The sequence below is a fragment of the Anastrepha ludens genome, chromosome 3 (genome assembly GCF_028408465.1).
Source record: "Anastrepha ludens isolate Willacy chromosome 3, idAnaLude1.1, whole genome shotgun sequence".
In the NCBI taxonomy this organism is placed as follows: Eukaryota; Metazoa; Arthropoda; class Insecta; order Diptera; family Tephritidae; genus Anastrepha; species Anastrepha ludens.
In genome coordinates, this window is record NC_071499.1 from 128970402 (window position 1) to 128985362 (window position 14961).

Genomic DNA, 14961 nt, shown 5'->3' on the forward strand with positions numbered 1-14961 from the left:
TACAACTACTCGTTCGGAAGCTGTGTAGACAGGCATGATACGAGAGTCATCGAGAGTATCTCACAATCTTTCTAAACTTCCAACTCCCGAGTGCCGCCATCGGAGTCCAACCGCCACCCATAGCAGAGGAAAAGGTTCAGCTGCCTGATGCGACACCGCGTAGTTTTGGCTGCATTCATCATCAGCCGTTTGCGTCCATTGTTGAACATAGGCCCCTCTACTGATTTCCAATTTTCTCTATCTTGCGCTGTTTTTAACAAAATTTGTGGTTACTCTTTTAATGTTATACTTCCATATTGTGGGTGGTCTTCCAATTTTTCGCTTGTCTTCTCGTGGTCTCCATTCTAGGATTATCTTTACCCATCTGTTATCCGTAAAGCACGCTATGGGGTCAGCCTCTCCCCATTTTGCTTTGGTAACTCTTTCGATTACACCGGCAAGTTTTGTTCTTGTTCTCAGAAATTCTACGTCCTTGGCTCAATTACGTTCTTGATATTGTAGCATGTTGAATTCCTACTTATCCAGAATCGAGCTCGCCATACGCACTCATATACGCTGGATTTATATTCAGTCAGGAACCAAAAATTCCGTATGTTTTCTCAAACTTTTTTTTGGAACTTATTTGAGCGAGCCTAGGTATGTATTTGTTTATTTTATGCGTCTTTCTTAACGCTGAGATTCTCGACTGAAATAATTTATACAAGCCGTGTGGCTGAAAGCAATAAACAGACTCTTATGACAGTAAGAGACCTCCATTGAGCTTTAATAATTTGTAGATGAGTAGGGAAGCTGGCCTCAAATTTCAGCTCGGCTTAACGCACTTTTCAATTGCAACTAACCCCGTTCTCCCAAAGCTGGGCAAGATATTTTTCCAAGTGTGTGCATATATTATATGTAGTGTCCATCCCGCCTTGCCTTTCCAATAAAAATTCTTCGTGGTTTAAGAAACTGCACCACTACTAAAATAAAGATAATTAAAAAGGAAAATTTAGAAAGTTCGTTAATAAAGAATGCGGAAAGGAGAAAACGGAAGAAAATGTGCCAACTTCACTTCCTCCACTCAAACGACTTAATTATCAACTATTCGCCACTGAACCGACATAAAACACGGGCATATACGTACATATATACAGAAAATGTTAAAGCAGCGCAAAGCTGGGCAATCACTGGAAAGCCTTTTTGGGGAGTAGAGGATGTTTTGGCGAAAAACGGTAGCAATTGACTTAATTGCAGGGCAGAGACGCCCAGAATGCACATAAAGAGACAGGCCAATAAGCAGGTATACACGCTTTTACATACCATCGCACATACCATCTAAGCTTAACTTTTAGTCGATGAAACTAGCCGGTGGGCGTGGAAGGAAATCAATTGCCAGCAGTGCCAGCAGTGGGTGGCGCCGCACAAAGCAGTGTCAATTGGTTTTCAGTGCTTTCATTTTCCTATTTTATTTCTCATGTTGCGGCAGTGATGCATGAGGCAACGGGAACTAAATATAGTGAAACTGAAAATGAGAAGCTTTTATTTTATTTTTAATTGACACGCTTCTGCTTAGCTACACTTTTTTCCATTCGCAGGATTTGCTGGGAACAGTAAAATTAGTCTGTGAATGATTTGATGCCAAGTGCACATTTAATTATTGTGAATTGTTTGTTTTTATACAACGTCACTCGTTCCTTTTTAATACATTTCGGTGAAAATTATTTTTAATTTAAAAATTTTTTTTTTAATTTGCGCTGTGATTTTTCATAGTAATTGCTGGTTGTGGAATATTCTGTGAATTTTATTGAGATTTTTGCGCTTTGCAGCATTTAAAGTAACTTTTTTTTGCTTATTCTGTAACTTTTTCTATTGCAAAAATTTATATTATTTTGATTTGCATTTGTTCAGGCATTGGACATTTTTTTCTCTTTCTGCTATTCGCTTATCTGTGTAATTTCACGCCTATTGACTCGAGGTTTTGTTTCCCTTTTTAATCAACTTTTTTTATTTTCAATTTGTACTCTTTTTTAATATTTCTCGTACCAACCAATTTCTATTTCAATATTTCAATTTGTAGATTTTTATTGTAATAAATGGTATGGTAAGTTTAATAAGTTGTTATGAGTTAAATTAAAGCGTTACGCCTGGGTGCTGCTGTTGACAACTATGTTGCTTAAAACGAAACTCGGCGGGGTCGTTGGAAAAGAAAAATTTGAAATGATAAAAAATAAGAAAAGAAGGAAATACTGGAAAAAAATTTCGCAAAAAATCTGAAATAACTTAATTTAAACGGTTTCTATTTTTCTGCTTTTTATATAAAAAAAAATTTTATAAACAAGTTTTTATTTTTTTTATTTTTTACTAATTTTACTAATAATTATAACAATTTTAGTAACTTCACAGTTGTACTAAAATTTAATAAGCCATAAAACTGCATGCCAAACATTTTTCTAGTAATTCTAATTAAAAACCATGGAGTTTTTGGAATTTTTCTATAAAGGTTGGTATTCTGATTTACACCTAAGGGACTGAACAATTTTTCGGCTTATCGGAGGTGCCCGCTTATGAGAAAAGTGTAAAAAAGTTAATAATATTTTATCGAGAATTTACAAGATCTTTTTAAGTTACTGTTTAGGAAAAAATGGGGAAGAAAATGGGAGGAGTTCTTTTAAAAGAATCATATGCAAAAAATTAAGTATTTTTTTCACAGCGCAATATGTTTGAGACGCTTTCCATTAATATCAATTCTATTTAAAATTTTTACAATAGTTGTTTCTTGCTTTGTGTAAACATTTCATAAGTATTAAAAAAAATAATTTTAGTAAATAACAACATAGTACAAAAAACGTAAAAAGTTTTTTAAAAAGCAAATTTAAGTACGAAATTTTTTTTTTCGTAAATTTGTGGGCTCGCATATGCTTTTTATTTGTATTTCTATAAAATTTTATAAAAGAAATTTTCAAAATTTGTGTACTCAAATATTTTTTTAACTCTAAAAACTAATACAATAAACTAAACTACAAATTTTAAATTTAACAATTTTGTTGTTTTTTTACAGATTTTCTATCAATGTCTAGGAATTCACGCTGACTGACGACGAGCGTTTTAGGTAAGTTTCAAAAAATGTCACCTGCCACCTTAAACCAAAATTGAATTACCACCAGCTGCATTCTGATTAGAGATATTTAATTTCTGTTGTTCGATACTTTATGGTATCCTGCTGAAGCGTAGGCCTACGTCAATTTACTTGGCTCGTTCAAGTACTTTTTTCACTTCACGCTCTTCTTATTACACCAAAGCCAAGGGGCCTTCGAAACCCATAAAACGTTTCTGTCTAAATATTAGTTTAAATAATTAATAAAGTTTTCATGACTTAAAAACATCTCACAATTTATAATAATTGTGCACCACATTGCGGGATTCACCAACACCAATAACAACTCTCAGATTAATGAACTTAATTACAAGTCCAATCAAAAATGCATCTCGTGTTCATCAGTAGGGTAAACAAAAACATTGAAATTAAGAATAATGATAATGAAAAAATGTTGATGAGTAACTGAAAATATACGCTGAATATGCCGATTCATGCGAGAAAGTGAGTAGAATTGGAAAACTGATAAGCTGAGTTGCATAAAAGAGCAGCTGAATTGCAAAGATAATTAGCTGAGTTATATCTTAGTCTACTTAGTGATTACGTAATGAGCTGAATAGCATTTTAGTTACTTACTGATTACATAATGAGCTGAATATCATAAAATAAAAGCTGAATTACCGTTTTGAATGCTTAGCTAGAATAAGATCCAAATCAAATGTAGCATAAATAAGCTACTTAGTGACCTGCATTTCCACTGGCACTCATTTTTATGTTAAGTAGAAGCCAATGAAGCTAGTGAAATTGCGAAAATATTTAGTTCAATATTCTAAATCAAAAGCTGAATTACATATTGGTGTACTTGGTGATTAAATAATGAGTTGAATAGCATAGATAATTAGCTGAATTACAATTAAGTTTGTTTAGTGATTATATAATCAGCTGAATATCATAAAATATGAGCTCAATCACAGATTTGAATGTTTGGCTAGTAGCATAGGAGAGAAGGAAAGATCAATAAAGGAAGTGGAATTCCGAAAGTATTTCTAGAGCAGCCGCTGAATTGAAACGCCGTAAGACTTGAAACGCATAAATACGCAGCTGAATTCAATAAACATCGAGCTGAAATTTCATATTTACTTGCACTGGATATCACGCTGCTTATTTCGATTGAAGCTAAATCGAATTAAATTGAAAAAATCTGATGATTTGAACTAAAATGGGCTAAATGTTACAGAACTTTTAATTGAATAAAATAAAATAAAATTGAATCTGTAGTGCATTAAAAACGCTGCAAGAGGTTAAGTGCCGCGACAATTGCGAATCACTGCTGACTATATCGCCATGTTATGTAATATGCGAGCTGAATGGCTTCAAAATGTAGCTGAATGAGTCTATGTAGAAAATTAGATTGCAAAAGTGCAGCTGAATAGGTTTTTTGAATTGAGAGTATTGCTGAATTTGAGTATACAGTGAATGTAGGGTGTTTAATGTACAAAAGTGTATTGAATTCTGTAATGAGCTTCCACATGTTGCTGAAGAGATTTAGATTTGATTTCGAAGTAGGCGAAAGTTAGACGAAATTAAATAAATTACCTAATCTTGTTTAGTTAACATAATTTTTAGTTCAAATTATTTTAACAATATAACGATTTTTATCTAATCACCTGCACAAGTTAAGATTACAATCTCTAACAATGTTTCACAGCAAGTAAACGTAGATAAACGTTAAAAAAGTATAAAATATATATCAATTTTTTTTTTGTGTTAGATAAGAAATACTTAGCGCAAAAACCATAAACAATTGGTCAAGCAGTTACGCTGAGCATTTGGGGAGGTTTGTACGTCAAAACATACGCAAATTGTATTGGCCTTCATATGTATTTACCCACACGAAAATACACGAAATACTGAAGTTATTTTATATTTTTGTATATTTGTTTTATGTATTTTTTGCATTTTTTTTATATATTTTTTTCATCTTAGCCACTTAGCAATTAAATAGAGCGAATTTAAGCACTTTAAGCAAATTAGTAAAAAAGTCGAGTGATTCATATGCTTAGTGGGCTGCTGCATAATGTTTTCTATATCCATGTGGCATGCCATAAAAAGTGGCACACAAGAAGTGCATATATGTGTGTACGCTTATATCCACCAAATACGATTTTCACAAGTTTGTGGCTCAACACTTTTCACTTTTATAGTAAAATGAGGGGAAGTACAATTTTTGCACACTCTCCCTCACACACACACAAACATGTAATGTGCATTTTATGTAGTTATTTGCATGCGTGCAAAAAGTGAAAATTCCATTAACTCATTTCATTCCGCAGCATCAAGTACCTAGTTGCAGTAATTTTTGTTTTTATTATACAAAGGCGCCAACGCGTAAGTGCAAAAAATCAGAGGAATTGCCATGGGCTGAGTAGCGCCCATTCACGGCAACCGTCTACGAGTGCAAGCTAAGTATGTGAGTGTGCATGGGGATTTGTATGTATGTATATATGGTAGGCTGCCATACTTCCACCACTACCAATGCATGCACTCGCTTTAATTGTTGATATTTTTTCTACAATTCAAACACAAGCTTTTCGCCAAGCATTTGATGCACGCAAGAAAAAAGTGGTAAAATGAAAAACGCTTTGAAAAAGGAGACGATAAAGTGAATAATAGTATTGATATTAATAACCATTTGAATTACCTACCACTTTATCGCAACTTAACAAAAATGCGCTGCATGCTAGTACCGCTGTTTGTATGTATTTCCCAAACTCAGTCTCGGTCTTAAATTTAACAGGAGTTTAACTAATCAATTAGGCAAACAGCCAAGCGTGCAGACCGACATGCAATGCACTATCTCTGAACGAAAAAAAATTGTAAAAAAAGTTTAAGCTGTGCATTGGTTGAACGCAATTCATCTATATACACAACATACGTTACGAAAAAATGTAATTCAGCTAGTCTAAATCCAATTCAGCGGCCTTTTTTCATATGTTATTTATAAAAACACATTGTTTTAATGATACTTGTGCCTTTTTTTTCAAATGTAGCTCATTTGTACGCAATTTTGCGTATTTCTTTCACCTTCATTCGCTTTTTTTTAATTCCGCTTTCTTCAATAGAATAAAATAGAAAAATTGTTTCAGTAAACATATGAAAATGCGTTTTTTCTAATAATATTCCGTAATATTTTCAATTCAGCTTTGTTTTATATAATTCAGCGCATGCTTTCTACTCTTTACTTAAATAAAAATAAATAAATAATTGGCGCGTACACTTCTGTTAGGTGTTTGGCCGAGCTCCTCCTCCTATTTGTGGTGTGCGTCTTGATGTTGTTCCACAAATGGAGGGACCTACAGTTTCAAGCCGACTCCGAACGGCAGATATTTTTATGAGGAGCTTTTTCATGGCAGAAATACACTCGGAGGTTTGCCATTGCCTGCCGAGGGGCGACCGCTATTAGAAAAATGTTTTTATTAATTTTGCCTTCACCGAGATTCGAACTAACGACCTCTCGGTGAATTCCGAATGGTAATCACGCACCAACCCATTCGGCTACGGCGGCCGTTGTTTAATTCCTTTTAAGTACACACATTTTCATTTTACAATTCAGTTTATTTTTATATGATTCAGCGCATGTTTTCTACTTTCTATTGGCAATTCTTCAATTTCTATTAAAAATGCAAGTTTTTTTGCAAGTCAGCATCTTATTTTCATAATTCAGCGCAATTTTTCTGTCTCCCAGTTGCAATTCTTCATTTTTGCATTTAAGTATTTTTTTATAAAATTTACCGCGTGTTTTCTACTTTCTACTTGCAGTTGTTCCGTTTTTCTTAAATAAATTCGTTTTATTTTCGTAACTCAGTATCTTATTGTATATTTAGAATTAAATTGTACTGCATTCAGTTTCCCTTTAAAACACAATCCAGCTTTGATTTGCTGCAGTTATTTAATTATAAATTCAGCTTCTTTACTTGGAATTCAGCACAAATGTTTTGTCGATTCGATTTTAGATGCACGCATTTGTTGTTTGGAATTCAGCTGCTCTGTTAATTCGATTCATCATTATTTTCAATTCCTTTAGTGGAAAACAGTTGTTTTCATGTTTTTTTTAGTGCAATTGAGGCTGCAAGAATATTTTTTGTTTACTAAGTAATCTTTTGGTGATTATACTTATATATTACAGCCCAGCTCTCTTCGTTTTCCTAATGTGAGCTTAATTTACCTACACTTCTCTGCCCCTTATTTCATTGAACTACTTTAGACAAAATTCAGTATAGCTTCCATGAATAACATATATAATATCATTTACTCTTTGTACTTGCCACCTTTCTTCAATTCAGCTTCTTTAAAAGCAATTCAGCGCCACTTTGAAAGTATTTCAGCGACACTTTTCAATATCCATCTATTATAATACGGCACATTTTGTAATAACACCGTCATTTACTGCAATTCAGCTTCACGGATTGTAACTCAGCGCGACTTTTGCATTATGCTGACTTAAAATCACATTAAACGTCATATATTTCTATTCACTCATATCTTTTTCATATTCAGCAATATTCACGCACATAAATTACGTTAGTCTTTTTGTCCAAAATGAAATTTATGAATCCCAACTTCCTCCAGCATTAATTTTTATTATTTAACACAAAAAGCCACTTTGGATTTTATACTTATTGCCCATTATTTGCTTATTCCTCCCATGCTCCACTTCTCATTTGCCACACCTCTCGTTTTCATCTCTTTACTTTATACAATTAATTAATAAATTGTACAAATTGAGATCGCGCAGATTTGCTTCAGTATCATCCGCATAACTGTAAAAATGGCGAAAAAGTAAAAAGCGGTACAAAATATTTTTAAGCTCAACCTGGTAGCACTAATTTCTGTCATAACAACGCACAAAGTCAAATTAGTGACAAGTTGAGTGTCAGTGCCAAGTAAATGCGCTTTAAGTAAGCACCTAAGTATGTAAGTACGTAAGTACGTAAGTATGTTGCATAGTGTGTAAGCATGTGCTTATGGCACAATATGAAGATGTAGAGCATATGCACGAGTGTGCAACTGTTTACCGTTTTGTATATGCAGCATTACCTTCAGCAAATAACTCCGGAGCTGCACATTGTCCGCTTTTCATTATTCTGCATTATTTTTCCAACGAATTCACTTGAAAGGCCCCAACCTACGGTTTGCATTTAAACATCAGTTTCATCTTCAGGCTTTTAATTTTATTACCATTGTTGCTATTAACATCTCCGCTGTGTTATTGTTTTTGTATTTCTCTGTGTTGCCTGCAAAGCATGTGCATCTTTGATGCCATATGTGTATGCGTGTAACTTAAAATGTAGGCGCATGTGTGTGTATGCGTGTGTAAGGCATCACTTTCATCGCTCGGCTGCGAAGGCAGCGCCAAACAACAACCACAACAACATCATGCATACAATGCGTAATTACAATGCCGACACTGCAAATCACAGTAGCGTGAAGAATTTTTTAATTATTACAAAGCAACGACAGCAGTGAGCGCAACCAACAAAAACCACCACCTGTACCTCAACGCACACTTCTCTTCTACGCTACATGACCGCCTTGGCTCGCTCCGGTTGCGTGGCTGCCAACGCTCACTACTTCAGCCACTACTTCAGCCTCCGCGTCCATCACCGACTTCTTGTAATCCCATTCAGCGCATTTCTACTTTTTCTTCAACGCTTGTTTTCCATTTTTTTCTTAAATTTTTTTGCTGCTGCTCTGATTTTCTTTTCACATTTTTGCTGATTTTTATTATCTGCCTGTCTGCTCGCCATTGAGACTTTTTCTTGTAGGAACAATAAAGTTTGCTTTTGCTTTTCTTGTTTTCGCGCTATAATTTGTTGCAAGTGAAGGTTTTATGCTCAAAGTTTACTTTCCGTAGACACGTGCATTGTGTGTGTTGAGCCCAAACGGCGTAAGCGAGAGCACAGTGGGCAAAGCTCTAATCAAATCTGTCTATTTTCATCAAAACAAGGCAAGACAGAAGTCTGATACCAAATAATTTCGGTATTAAGCCCACTTTTGCTGAATGAAAATTAGTTGGTTTAAACTTGAACTTTGCTCTACCGACATTTGCTATTCAGCCTATTCAGCGCGCCAGCTTTGCTTATTTAAGGGCAAAAGAAGCCTTACCAAATTTTTTTCCTAACATTTGCCAATTTTGTGCTATTCAGCTAACTTTTTCTATACCCCATTTAATTGAGTGACCTACTTCTTTGACTTGACTCTTCCTGTGCTACAAATCTTATTCAGCGCCTCGGTTTTGTTTATTTAAGGGCAACTGGCATATTTAGATGCGAAAGCAATTTTTTTCTCTCAGCATTTCTTACTTCTTTGTTATTCAGCTCAATTTTACTGAATCACATATTAAAATGAAATGGCCTACAATTTGTTTTTACTCTTCCTGTAATATTAATCTTATTCAGCGCCTCTTTTTAGTTTGTTTAAGAGCAATTAGTCGCTGTACATATGTATATTTTGTATGTCACGGACGGAATTTTAGTAGTCTCTCAATAAAAAGTAAATTCAACGGCATTCTTCCATTGTATGTAAAAGATATCTTAAACTAATTTTTTCACTAAATCGCTATTTTTATACTATTCAGCTCCAAAAAATTTTTTCTTAACTTAATTGATATAATATCTGGCTATTCAGCGCCTTGTTCTTAGTTGTATTGAGTCGATTCGAGTATATATATATATATAATTGGCGCGTACACCCTTTTTGGGTGTTTGGCCAAGCTCCTCCTCCTATTTGTGGTGTGCGTCTTGATGTTGTTCCACAAATGGAGGGACCTACAGTTTCAAGCCGACTCCGAACGGCAGATATTTTTATGAGGAGCTTTTTCATGGCAGAAATACACTCGGAGGTTTGCCATTGCCTACGAGGGGCGACCGCTATTAGAAAAATGTTTTTCTTAATTTTGGTGTTTTCACCGAGATTCGAACCAACGTTCTCTCTGTGAATTCCGAATGGTAATCACGCACCAACCCATTCGACTACGGCGGCCGCATTGAAAGATCATAAACTATCTTTTATTTGACTTATCTACCAATTCATTTCCTATTCAGCTTCATTTTTCCCTGCTGATAAACTCAAGAAACGAACTTAAGTGGCTCAGTTCTTCGGCCTTTTCAGCACTTACTTTTTATTTAATTAATGTCAATTTGCAGCAAAGTATTTTCGGTCGAATTCTTTCACTGCATGGATACATGTAAAATATATCTTAGGTTCAGAACTCCCAAATCTTCTAATTTCTGTATATTTTTTGGGACTTAACATAAAACACTAGTTTTGCATGCTTAGGATGTTCAACAAAACTTGTGTATTGTGATTAAAGTCAATTCAGCAAATTTTTCGAAAGCAAAAGCTGCATTAAAGAAATTGTAGACAAAAATTACTTATTATTTTACAATTCAGCGGAATCAGCGTAATCTTGTTGAACAATTACAAACGGTAACTGTGCATAAAAAATTAATTTAGCAAAAATAAAACGTATTCAGCTTAATATTTTTTGTCTGGCTCAGATGAATTCAATATTTTCTTATGAATTTTGGCAGCAGATTATTCAGCCACCTTAGTTTTGGCAAGCAAAAATCAGCTCAGATTTGGGTATCAAAAAATTTTACAAATTAAAATAATTCAGCCTTAAGAGATGCCATTCAGCTGACATCTTTATCAAAATATGCCACTGTGCACCACTTCGTAAAGAGCATAAGTATATTGAGAAAGTAGCGCAATACTTCAAAGATACAGTCAATACCTATTGAAGAAGTAACGCTTATTAGCGTGCATCGCTTATATATTTTTACTATTTTATTCAATTTATACTCGTTCGATATACTTCAAAAACTGTACTCACTAATGTGTAATAATTCGCATTTCATTAAATCAAACTTGTTTATAACTCATTACGTGTGGAGATCACCTGATTGAATGACGCATTAAATACATCGCCTAAGAGCAAGAGTAAAAATGTTTAAAGAACGTTACAAATTAATCCATTTAAGCGAATAGAAATTTTATTCCGGTAAATTATGATTCTATAGAGTTTATTGGAAAGCAAATGCGGTGAATAGTGTTGATTTTTTTTTTTTTCATTTAAGAGCGAACATCACTTGTGGGCATGCTTTACGCTCTTCCCTTGTTTGAAACACATTTCAGCGCTTGGTTTATACGAAAAACATTATAAATGAGATGTATTTTAAACTTAGATAATAAAAGCGTTGTCTTTCAGCTGCACGAATTCATATTCAGCGCACATTGTTGAGCTTTCAGAACACATTTTTATAAGTTATAGTTCGTTCAAGTATATAAACTGTGTCAAAAATGCTATTCAGCGCTTGAAAAGCGTATATGAGTTTTAAAGAAGATTGTACACACACTAGCGCACTCATTCAGTTAAACAGAACATCATTCAGCGCACTTTGCTCAGCTCACAAAAATGCCTTGCGCATATGTGTAGCAAACAAACTCATTTTGGAGCACATTCGATGCCTGAAAGTGTAATTCAGCGCGAGTTTTTTAACACAAAATCAAGTAAAAACGAATTTCTCAATTATAGCGTACAAATGCGCATGACAATATACAGAAAATACAATTCAACGCGGGTTTTCGAACAGGTAATCAGTACATTTCTTATCAAGAGTGCGCCAAAATCCATAAATTAGAATTCAATGCAAGCATTTCTTAATTTCGTCTATTCATTTCACTAAAGGGCAGCAATTAAAATTATAAAATAACAAATTGCAATTGCATGCCAATCCTAGCCAGGCGTCGTTCTAATATTTACCGCAACAAATTACAAAGCGTTGGCTGAACAAATGACAACAAACGAGCAATCAGCACGTTTGCAAAGGTAAAATGTGGCAACAACAAGAAATGGTAAGAAAATCATAAAGCAAATGAAAATAAAAGAAAAGTAAACGTGCAACAAGGCACCAGCATGTTGCAACATATCAGCTTGATTGACGTTTTTGTTTTGTTTTTTCTTTTTTTTTTTGTTGATATGAAATGAATATATCCATCCAGCAAACCAACCAAATGCCACAACACAGCAACAAATGCAAAGAATAACACAAGCATGCAATAAAAGCAACAAAGCTGGTAAGACAAGAAATGGAAAGAGCAAATAACAAAGTAAGCTAGTGAACGAAAAACTTGTATTATGAGCAGCAGGTAACTGAAGCCTTTCTATTACACAAATATGTAGCTATGCATGTTCGTTGGTCTTCTAACAATCCAACAACAGTAAAGAGCCAATAGTAAAATAATCACAACTGTCAATTTTGCTCATGCGGCCATTAGTGCAACATACATTTTGTTGTTACTGGCTGCACCCAACAGCAACAGAAAATGGTTTTGCGACTAACCAACAGCAGCACAACTGATTGTCATAGTGTTTCAACAATAACGAGCTTTGCACACAGCTCACTGTTGATATCAATTTATCCCTCATCCATTCATTCGTCACGTGATCTTCTTGCTCGTCATTGAGTGCATCAACTATGCCATTTCTAGTTATTTCTTGTCCATTCCACTCCTTTTTCCTAACCAGTTTGATGCTGCCTAGCCCACCACCAGCCCCTCGTTGATTTGCGCGCATTGGCCCCTTTGATCTACTTGGACTGCCACTGCTTCTTGGCGCTTCAGTGTACATAATTTCTTCGCCTGTTCTTTGGCTGAAATTTTTTCTTTGCTCCTAAACTCATTTGCCGTTCATCTTTAGCGCTTTTAAGCGCTAATTCATTGTTTGCACTTCCTTACGAGTGCGCGCTCTTACCTTCTAATTGCACTCAGTCCACATGAAAATTCTTAAATGTGAATTTTTTTCCGTGGCACTTTACTTCATTTATATTTGCCATTTTCTTCTATTTCGTTTGCCTGCTTGTTCTCTGGCACTGCTAGGTCTTGTTATTAATTTTCTGTGTCACAGTGTGAGTGCCAAGTTTTTAAAATGTTTCTTCATAGTCCATGCGTTTCGTTTTCTATGATATTTTTCATTACTCTTCTTTGCAACAATGACAGTGTTGCAACGTAGGTATTGTAAGGCGTAATGACAAAAAGTACATTTGAAAAAAATTAATCAGCAAAAGAGCTACACAGAATGCATTGCAAACCATCAATATCGCGCTGTGCAAGTGCAAGACACCCAGCCTGTCTCTAAGGCAGCGTGCAAAACTCTGCTACGTTGAATGTGCATAGCTGTAGTCGTAGAAAGAATGGAGGACAAATAAATAAGCCGATTGTCGATTTGCAATTTTTCCTTTTTGTAACATTCTTTCAATACATCTTCATACAATGTTGGATGGCAACAGCTGGTATTGTGCAAAATAAATGTGAAAGGTAACTCTGTAGGTGAGGTTGAAAAGTTTGCACAATTTTTTTTTTTTTTGTTTTTTTTATTTTGTGTTTTAATCAAAATCGCAAAAAGTGAATAGAAAAGTTTAAATGCAAGAAAGGAAAGGAAATGACAATTTAACTTTAAGAAGATTTTGAAAAGAAATGTAAAAACCTTCAAAAGAAACTGAGAATTGAATGATTACTTACAGCAGCAATCTGAGCGCGCATACAAAGGAGGAGAATACGAGTATTAAAAACTATTCAAACTTGCCGCTCTATGCCGCAAGCCGGTTTGTGCCTGTTTGCAAGACATGCCAAAACAGCTGATCTGAAAGTCTAATGGCCGAATGGCAAATAAAACTGAGATGGTTGCGAGATGAGAACAAAAGCGAGGAAAAATACGAAAGAGATTTAAATTAGTAATGTGTGGCTGATGCGATATGCATTACTAAGGAATGGAGAGTTGCAATTGCGGCGAAAACTACAAAGGACGGCAGACACTTTCAACTTTTCCAAGAGTTTTTTTACGCACAGATTCCGCATAAACAAAGAAAAAAAACAGGTCAGAGACAAATAAACATTTTTTACGCATGAAAATAAATTAATTTAGAAAGAAAATAATTTAATTCTTGTTAGTTTGGGGAAAAAGAAATCCATTATTTTCTCGATAGATGGAATTAACCCTTTACCTCACTTTTGTGCAAGTGGGTGAAAGAGCAGAACTGAAGTGCGAGTGATTCATTTTTCAAAAACGTTAACAGAGTAAAACTTAAAAAAAATTTTTTTTTTTCATGGAGTCGATTTACTCATCTTTCTCTACGGATACTAATTTGTTCGCCTTTCAACTGCACTTTAAAACTATTAACTGGGTTAACTGATAAGTTATATTAATATAGGGTGATAAATATTTCTAAGTTTTTTGGCAAAAAAGCAGTACACCAATCGGTTGAGTAATTTTTTATTCCTATCAACTTTTTGGTTATACAAGATGGCGCAAAATTAATCACCCTATTCGAAAATTAATCTTTTAAGGTGTCAGACCGCTGCTGATTTAAAAAAATCAATCTTACTTTTACTTAGAAGATGCTCTAGTACTACAAGATGGCGCAAAATCAATCACCCTATCAGAAGATTCACAATTTATGAACACGGCAGCTGCAGTATGCGAACAAAATTTCATCATTCAAAGTTATGTTTTTTTTTTTATTTAGTAAATAAGCTATTCAAAAACTAGCTATGTCCCGTACTAGAATAAAGAAAAACAAATTTTGATAAAATGGCGCGGTTTTGAATTTGACGGTATTATTCAGTTTTTTAATAAAAAAATACAAAATAATTAAAATAATAATACGATACTAATATGGCGATAGCCTTTGATGTTGTGAACAACATATTAAAATTTCAGACGATTCAGTTGAATAGTTTTTTTTTGACAACAGCAGGCCGAAAAAAAGTAGTTTTGAGATAATTGAGCTTAAAGTTTTGAGAGTGGATATTTTCCATTAATGCCACTG

At 34.4% G+C, this 14961-nt stretch overlaps 1 protein-coding gene across 1 annotated transcript in view; it reads left to right on the top strand.

Annotated features, from left to right (window-relative positions):
- LOC128859216 (uncharacterized) overlaps positions 1 to 14961 on the top strand; it is a 261658-nt gene that overhangs the window by 52212 nt on the left and 194485 nt on the right. The window contains exon 2 of the mRNA XM_054096011.1: positions 3038 to 3088. The gene's annotated coding sequence lies outside the window, so the exon portion shown is untranslated. The remainder of the gene's footprint in view (positions 1 to 3037; positions 3089 to 14961) is intronic.